Source organism: Heliangelus exortis, chromosome 8, assembly GCF_036169615.1.
Source record: "Heliangelus exortis chromosome 8, bHelExo1.hap1, whole genome shotgun sequence".
NCBI lineage: Eukaryota > Metazoa > Chordata > Aves > Apodiformes > Trochilidae > Heliangelus > Heliangelus exortis.
In genome coordinates, this window is record NC_092429.1 from 30,840,325 (window position 1) to 30,849,146 (window position 8,822).

The window sequence follows — 8,822 nt, forward strand, 5'->3', positions numbered from 1 at the left end:
CAGGTGGCTCCGTGAAGGCTTTGTGTGTGAGCTTGCGTTAGGGGAGAACAGGGAAGCGTTGTGGTGTTGGAGGCTGAGCACACGGATGGTTTGCTTGGCAGGCAGCTGTCGGTGCAGGGCAGAGGCTGCAGCTCGATTTGCCTGGGTGGTGTGGTGCAAAAGGTGTGAAGAGCGGATAAGGGGCGGGCTTTTAGGAGGGCACTCTTTGCTAGGGATCAATCTGGCAATCACAAGACACGTTCCCTGGCCCTTACGGGGTGTCCAGCAGCAGGGGCTGGTAAGTGGGGAGGAGCAGGGGCTCCTGCCTGGGCTTTTGGGCTTTTTGGGGGACGGCGGGGGGGTGGGGTGTGGGAGCAGGGGGTTGCAGAGATGGCTCAGAGGGGTGTCCTTGTGTCCCGGGCCCCCCAGAAGGAAGCAGCCGAGGGCAGAGACAAAAGGGTCCGGCCTGGGCAAGAGCCTGGTGTAAGGTTTGGGCTCTGGGGAGGGGAGGGGAGGGGAGAAGGGGGAGGGAGAGGAGGAGGGAAGGGGGAAGGGGGGAAGGGGGCTGCAGGGGGAGAGCAGAGGCCCGGCAAAGGGACAGCACCCGTCGGCTCAGCTGCTGGGAAGGGGCAGAGTTGGGGTAGAGAGGGGGGGAGCGCAGGGAAGAAGGAGGCAAGGTGGGGCCGTTGGGAGGTTTCAGCCTTGGGACTCTGCCACGGGCTGGCACTAGAGGGTTGCTGTAAAGCTCAGCTCTGTGCGTGTGTCTCTCTGGACAGCTGACGAAGGAGAAAGCCTGGGAGCAGAAGACGGCGGGGAGGAGAAGATGAGGACTTCGGGGGACCTGCCAGCGGAGGCTGAAGAAGGAGAAGAATGGTGAGGGACCCCTGGCTCAAGAGTGACAAGGAAAGAAGAGAGGGTGGCCACGCACCTGGGAGGGAAGAGGGAGGCAGTAAGAGCTTGAAGAAGTCAAAAGGGAAAAAGAAGAAGAAGAGGATGGTGGTGAACCCTCCCTCCAGTTCAAGAGGGCTGAAGAAAGATGCAGGTGGTTTTGCAGCTGGCCTGGCTTTCCCCTGGAAATTTTGCCCAGGGACCCAGACCCAGCCGAGGCTTCATCAGCGCCTGGTAGTGAGCTGGGGGCAGGGCTCCTTTCCACTCTGTGCTCAGTGGTCTCACGCTCCTCTTCTTCTTTTGTTTCTCCCCTAGGCTCAGGACACCAGGCGTCCTGCACCCGTGCTCCCAGGCTCCTGTTGACCGCTGAGGGAGGTTCTGGTGAGTTGCAAAAGCCTCTGAGCTGAGGAGGGAGAAAGAAGCCTTTGCTTTTGGAAGAGGTTGGCAAACGGTGGGCCATCTCCTTGCCCTGGCGTCTGCCTGAAAGAAAACACGAGAAAGCTCTGGGTGCCCCTTTGACAAATACTTGCTGTATTTTCCCCCTCTGTGCCCAGGTTCGGGCAGGGGTGAGAAAGAAGTGTCAATCATGTGGGGCCTCCGGGGGGGGGGGTGGGGGTGGGGGTGGGGGATCTGCAGGCTTGGGGTCTCGCTGCTTGGGACAGGGGTGTTGAGCTGGTTAATCCTACCTAAAGCTCTCTCTCTCCCTCTCCTCCAGACATCCTCTGCGGATCCATCCACTGGTGCCAGGGAAGAGACAGATGATGCCATAAAACATTAGATAAAGCCCCCGGGCTGTGCACTCTGCCATTTTCAAGCCCAGCTCTGCATTAGCTCACACCTGGGGTCCGCCCACCGCACACGCAAATCTGTCTTGGCAGGAGTTGTTGTTGTTGTTGTTGTTGTAGTTGTAGTTGTTGTTGTTGTTGTTGTTGTGGTGGTGTGTGTCTTTGGCGAGGACAGGGCGAGTCTGTCAGCAGGCAGCTTAGGAGAGTCTCCTGTGGAGACAGAGGAAGTGTTGGTGGCCGAGGCCGTTGTTGCAGGAGCCTTGAGGTAGATGTTTGCTGCAGCCCTTGTGCAGGAGGAGCAGGTGGCTCCGTGAAGGCTTTGTGTGTGAGCTTGCGTTAGGGGAGAACAGGGAAGCGTTGTGGTGTTGGAGGCTGAGCACACGGATGGTTTGCTTGGCAGGTAGCTGTCGGTGCAGGGCAGAGGCTGCAGCTCGATTTGCCTGGGTGGTGTGGTGCAAAAGGTGTGAAGAGCGGATAAGGGGCGGGCTTTTAGGAGGGCACTCTTTGCTAGGGATCAATCTGGCAATCACAAGACACGTTCCCTGGCCCTTACGGGGTGTCCAGCAGCAGGGGCTGGTAAGTGGGGAGGAGCAGGGGCTCCTGCCTGGGCTTTTTGGGGGACGGCGGGGGGGTGGGGTGTGGGAGCAGGGGGTTGCAGAGATGGCTCAGAGGGGTGTCCTTGTGTCCCGGGCCCCCCAGAAGGAAGCAGCCGAGGGCAGAGACAAAAGGGTCCGGCCTGGGCAAGAGCCTGGTGTAAGGTTTGGGCTCTGGGGAGGGGAGAAGGGGGAGGGAGAGGAGGAGGGAAGGGGGAAGGGGGCTGCTTGTTGGTGTGGGGTCTTGTGGCAGGCGCCAGGGCCCAGGGGGAGAGCAGAGGCCCGGCAAAGGGACAGCGCCCGTCGGCTCAGCTGCTGGGAAGGGGCAGAGTTGGGGTAGAGAGGGGGGGAGCGCAGGGAAGAAGGAGGCAAGGTGGGGCCGTTGGGAGGTTTCAGCCTTGGGACTCTGCCACGGGCTGGCACTAGAGGGTTGCTGTAAAGCTCAGCTCTGTGCGTGTGTCTCTCTGGACAGCTGACGAAGGAGAAAGCCTGGGAGCAGAAGACGGCGGGGAGGAGAAGATGAGGACTTCGGGGGACCTGCCAGCGGAGGCTGAAGAAGAGGATTCATCCACGGGTTCCTGGGAGGGCAGGGATGATGTAATAAAATACGAGATAAAGCCCCCGGGCTGTGCACTCTGCCATTTTCAAGCCCAGCTCTGCATTAGCTCACACCTGGGGTCCACCCACCGCACACGCAAATCTGTCTTGGCAGGAGTTGTTGTTGTTGTTGTTGTTGTAGTTGTAGTTGTTGTTGTTGTTGTGGTGGTGTGTGTCTTTGGCGAGGACAGGGCGAGTTTGTCAGCAGGCAGCTTAGGAGAGTCTCCTGTGGAGACAGAGGAAGTGTTGGTGGCAGAGGCCGTTGTTGCAGGAGCCTTGAGGTAGATGTTTGCTGCAGCCCTTGTGCAGGAGGAGCAGGTGGCTCCGTGAAGGCTTTGTGTGTGAGCTTGCGTTAGGGGAGAACAGGGAAGCGTTGTGGTGTTGGAGGCTGAGCACACGGATGGTTTGCTTGGCAGGTAGCTGTCGGTGCAGGGCAGAGGCTGCAGCTCGATTTGCCTGGGTGGTGTGGTGCAAAAGGTGTGAAGAGCGGATGAGTGGGCTTCTGCAGAGTGCTTCTGTTAAATAAAACCCCTTTTTGCTAAATCAGTGTCAATACAGATGTTAAAATAAAACTTGTACTATGTAAAATGTTTTAATTTTTCTCTGGTCTTTTTTTAAACTAATTAAAAAGTCTACTACACTTTTTGTATTAAGTTTCCGCTGTACGTAATTGAAAGGACCAGCACCGGCAGAAAGGGCTGCAAAAAAAGTTTTTAAAATGGGCTTTAAATGGGGCTGGGGGCGTATGGATTTTGTGTGCAAAACCCAGAATGCCAGTCTGTGCCAGCAGTGCCAGCTGCAGTGCCGCTTTTCAGCCACAGGGTAGCAGCACTCAGCACTCCTCAGCCTTCTGTCCCTCTGCTTTACACTGGAGCTGCCAATTTTACCTAAAGAATTTTTTTATAACTTGCACCTGATTAGAGATTAAGGCCTGGACATGTTTTGTGTGGACATGATAGCTCATCCCATAGCATGAGCGTTGAGAGGAGCTGTCTGGTAAGAAATGAAGATTTTAGGGAGGGCTTTGCTATGTATTGGAGCTGGGAGGTTCAGGTCTGTCCCAGAGTTGGGTTATTGCAGCTGGAGCTCATAGTGTGGCCTTGAGGTTGCTTGCACGACATTCTTGTGACTGTCCATCCAATTATCTCCCAGGATGATGAGGCCTCCCCTTTATGATGGGGTCTGTCCTCTACCTGGGAGTCTCCATTCACCATCAATCACTTCTCATCAGGATAATTCTTCAGCAGTCCAGTTGTTCCACCTTAAGTCTCAGTCAATGCATCCTCCCATTGTACGTGGTTATTTTGAGTCTACAAACTAACATTATTATTCTAAGTGGACGAGTAAAAGTCTAACTAACTTTAAATCATAGGAATTCAGCTACAATTTCATTTTAATTGCAGCCTCAGGTCCAGTCACTCCAACTGTTAATACTACGTCAACACCCTTAAGACAAGCAGTTTTCAGTTTTCCCAAATCTTAAACAATTATGCCTCTAATTCCACTGTGTCCCCAGAAGCAGCTGACAGAACCAGCTGTATGCCCTCCTGCCCCTTTATTCCTGGCAGCTTTTGGCACTGCCCCTTCTCCAGATGGTGGTGGGATGGTTGGTGGGTGGTGCCTGGGGTACATAAACCCCCCCCATCTGCCCAGGGCTCTCAGTCTGGTTTGGTGCTGTGCTGGGGTCAGAACTCTGCTGTTCTTGCAGTTGGTGGCAGCTGTGGAGCTCACTGGGTCAGTGGTTTTGGGAGCTCATGGACACACAGGCATCAGCTTTCTGCAAGAGCCTCTGAGTCAGCAGTCTGTGCAGTCAGAAGGGCTTTTCTTGCCTGCATCTTTTTCTCCTGTTGGTAGCTTTGTGTGGGATATTTTGGGGTTATAAAGTGTTTAAATATTCTGTATTTTAATATTCTGTTTATTACTCTTTGTGCCCGTTAGGAATAGGAATGGGTTGACTTGCATCCTTCTGGAAGCCAAGTTGAGGGATGGGTGCCAGAGAGGGCTTGTGGGATGGAGGGGACAAGGTTGGGAATTAGAAATTTATAAAAACATGTGTTTCTAGGGACTTTGGGATTGAAATAGACATGCCAGGGGAGGTATGACACTCCATTGGATTTGCACCTTTCTGATTTGGGCCATCCATGGTGCAGGTGACCTTAGATTCATCCTCAAGAAATCCATATTATTCTGCTCTTTTCCCCATCTCACTGCGGGAAATTTCTGATGTGCTTTAGCGAACATTTTCTGGTTCTCTGTGGCCTGAGTCTTTTCATAGCCCCAGGGGTCAAACTGCAGCTGTTGGCAGGGGGAGTGGGGAGGGATAGGGGGTGGGCTTAGGGTTAGGGTGTGATGTGCTCAGATGGGTTGCAGGTGAGGCTCTTTCATCCCAGGGGAGTACAGTGAAGGAGAGGAGGGTTTTTTCCAGGGGATTGTGAGAAAGAGGTGGGGCAGGACAGTTGCACAGAAGCCTCCACGTGAGTTTAAGGGCCGAGTCTGTGTGTGGAGTGAATCAGTGGCTTCTGGATGAGTTGTCTGCAAACTCTTCATGTTCCAGGTTCTAAAACTGAAGATGGATACAAACTAAGATACTACAAAGAGCAGGTGAGTGGTGTACTTTAATAATATCCAGAGTTTAGCGTGTTCTTGAAGAGTTGATGATAGTGTTAGGGCAAAATTATAGGAATTCAGACAATATTTACTTGTGTGGAAAAGCCACATGTAAATCTTTTCAATTTGGGACCTGAAATCTAAAAAAAACATAGAGTGGCCGAGGGATCGAATGTTTGTGGTTTTAGGTACTAAAGGAAAATGGTAGGCAGATTGTTGGTAGTGCTGTGGATAGGGTTCCATGTGAGGGTTAGGGCCAGATCAAATTTTCAGTTGTCCCTTTTTTCATTTTTTCTCTACGCCCATTTATATGGGGTTTTGGAACCATGTTGTGAAACATCTGGAGAGTGGCTGAGGGGTCAAATATTGGAGGTATTTGGTACAAGAAACAAAGTTGTAGTGAGATTGGTGGTGGTGCTGTGGGTAGGGTTCCATGTGAGGGTTAGGGCCAGATCAAATTTTCAGTTGTCCCTTTTTTCATTTTTTCTCTACGCCCATTTATATGGGGTTTTGGAACCATGTTGTGAAACATCTGGAGAGTGGCTGAGGGGTCAAATATTGGAGGTATTTGGTACAAGAAACAAAGTTGTAGTGAGATTGGTGGTGGTGCTGTGGGTAGGGTTCCATGTGAGGGTTAGGGCCAGATCAAATTTTCAGTTGTCACTTTTATCACTTTTTCTCTAGGCCCATTTATATGGAATTTTAGAACCATGTTGTGAAACATATGGACAGTGGTTGAGGGGTTGAATATTTGAGGCTTTTGGTACCAAACAAAATTTGTAGCCAGATTGTTGGTGGTGCTGTGGGTAGGGTTCCATGTGAGGGTTAAAGCCACATCAAATTTTCAATTGTCACTTTTTTCATTTTTAATCCAGGCCCATTTATATGGAATTTTGGAGCCATATTGTGAAACATCTGGGGAGTGGCTGAGGGGTGAAATATTGGAGGTATTTGGTATAAAAACCAAAGTTGTAGCCAGGTTGTTGGTGGTGCTGTTTGTAGGGTTCCATGTGAGGGTTAGGGCCAGCAAATGTTTCCAGTGGTCACACTCTGTATTTTTATTCTAAGCCCATTTATAAGGAATTTTGGAGCCATATTTAGATACAGAGGGTGTGCTGTCGAGGAGCCAAGTATTTGAGGGTTTTGGTACTAAAGCAAAATTTGTAGCCAGATTGTTGGTGTTGTTCTGGGTAGGGTTCCATGTGAGGGTTAAAGGCAGCTCAAATTTTCAGTTGTCCCTTTTTTCATTTTTAATCCAGGCCCATTTATATGGAATTCTGGAGCCATATTGTGAAACATCTGGGAATTCGTTGAGGCGTCAAATATTGGAGGTATTTGGTAGAAAAACCAAAGTTGTAGCCAGATTGTTGGTGGTGCTGTGGGTAGGGTTCCATGTGAGGGTTAAAGCCACATCAAATTTTCAGTTGTCACTTTTTTCATTTTTAATCCAGGCCGATTTATGTGGAACTTTGGAACCATGTTGTGAAACATCCGGAGAGTGGCTGAGGGGTGAAATATTGGAGGTCTTTGGTACAAGAAACAAAGTTGTAGCCAGATTGTTGGTGGTGCTGTGGGTAGGGTTCCATGTGAGGGTTAGGGCCAGCAAAAGTTTCCAGTGGTCACACTCTGCATTTTTATTCACAGCCCATTTATAAGGAATTTTGGAGTCATATTTAGATACAGAGGGTGTGCTGTCGAGGCGTCGAATATTTGAGGTTTTTGGTACTAAAACAGATTTGTAGCCAGATTGTTGGTGGTGCTGTGGGGAGGGTTCCATGTGAGGGTTAAAGGCAGATCAAATTTTCAGTTGTCCCTTTTTTCATTTTTAATCCAGGCCCATTTATATGGAATTCTGAAACCATATTTGGCAACATCAGGGGAGTGGCCGAGGCGTCAAATATTGGAGGTATTTGGTAGAAAAACCAAAGTTGTAGCCAGATTGTTGGTGTTGTTCTGGGTAGGGTTCCATGTGAGGATTAAAGGCAGATCAAATTTTCAGATGTCCCTTTTTTCATTTTTAATCCAGGCCCATTTATATGGAATTTTGGAGCCATATTGTGAAACATCTGGGGAATGGTTGAGGCATCAAATATTGGAGGTATTTGGTAGAAAAAACAAAGTTGTAGCCAGATTGTTGGTGGTGCTGTGGGTAGGGTTCCATGTGAGGGTTAGGGCCAGCAAAAGTTTCCAGTGGTCACACTCTGCATTTTTATTCTAAGCCCATTTATAAGGAATTTTGGAGCCATATTTAGATGCAGTGGGTGTGCCATCGAGGAGCCAAGTATTTGAGGGTTTTGGTACTAAAGCAAAATTTGTAGCCAGATTGTTGGTGGTGCTGTGGGGAGGGTTCCATGTGAGGGTTAAAGGCAGCTCAAATTTTCAGTTGTCCCTTTTTTCATTTTTAATCCAGGCCCATTTATATGGAATTCTGGAGCCATATTGTGAAACATCTGGAGAGTGGCTGAGGCGTCAAATATTGGAGGTATTTGGTACAAAAACCAAAGTTGTAGCCAGATTGTTGGTGGTGCTATTGGTAGGGTTCCGTGTGAGGGTTAGGGCCAGCAAAAGTTTCCAGTGGCCACACTATGCTTTTTTTTCTAATCAAATTTTATTGAATTTTGGAGACATATTTGGAAACATCAGGGAAGTGGCCGAGGGGTCAGATATTGGAGGTTTTTGGTACTAAAACAAAGTTGTAGCCAGACTGTTGGTGGTGCTGTCAGTAGGATTCCATGTGAGGGTTAGGGCCAGCAAAAGTTTCCAGTGGTCACACTATGGATTTTTATTCTAAGCCCATTTATAAGGAATTTTGGAGCCATATTTAGATGCAGTGGGTGTGCCATCGAGGAGCCAAGTATTTGAGGGTTTTGGTACTAAAGCAAAATTTGTAGCCAGATTGTTGGTGTTGTTCTGGGTAGGGTTCCATGTGAGGGTTAAAGGCAGATCAAATTTTCAGTTGTCCCTTTTTTCATTTTTAATCCAGGCCGATTTATGTGGAACTTTGGAACCATGTTGTGAAACATCCAGAGAGTGGCTGAGGGGTGAAATATTGGAGGTCTTTGGTCCAAAAAACAAAGTTGTAGCCAGATTGGTGTTGGTGCTGTGGGTAGGGTTCCATGTGAGGGTTAGGGCCAGCAAAAGTTTCCAGTGGTAACTCCTTCCATATTTTTCTAAGCCCATTTATATGGAATTTTGGAGCCATATTTAGATACAGTGGGTGTGCCATCGAGGAGTCAAATATTTGAGGTTTTGGAGGTAACACAGATTTGTAGCCAGGTTGTTGGTGGTGCTGTGGGTAGGGTTCCATGTGAGGGTTAGGGCCAGCAAATGTTTCCAGTGGTCACACTCTGTATTTTTATTCTAAGCCCATTTA

At 49.5% G+C, this 8,822-nt stretch overlaps 1 long non-coding RNA gene across 1 annotated transcript; it reads left to right on the forward strand.

Annotated features, from left to right (window-relative positions):
• LOC139799439 (uncharacterized) lies at positions 1–3,438 on the forward strand. Its single transcript, XR_011727261.1, has 5 exons — positions 1–277; positions 756–852; positions 1,183–1,248; positions 1,583–2,228; positions 2,718–3,438. It is a non-coding gene; the product is annotated as an uncharacterized lncRNA (long non-coding RNA).
• The last annotated feature ends 5,384 nt before the right edge of the window (positions 3,439–8,822 follow it).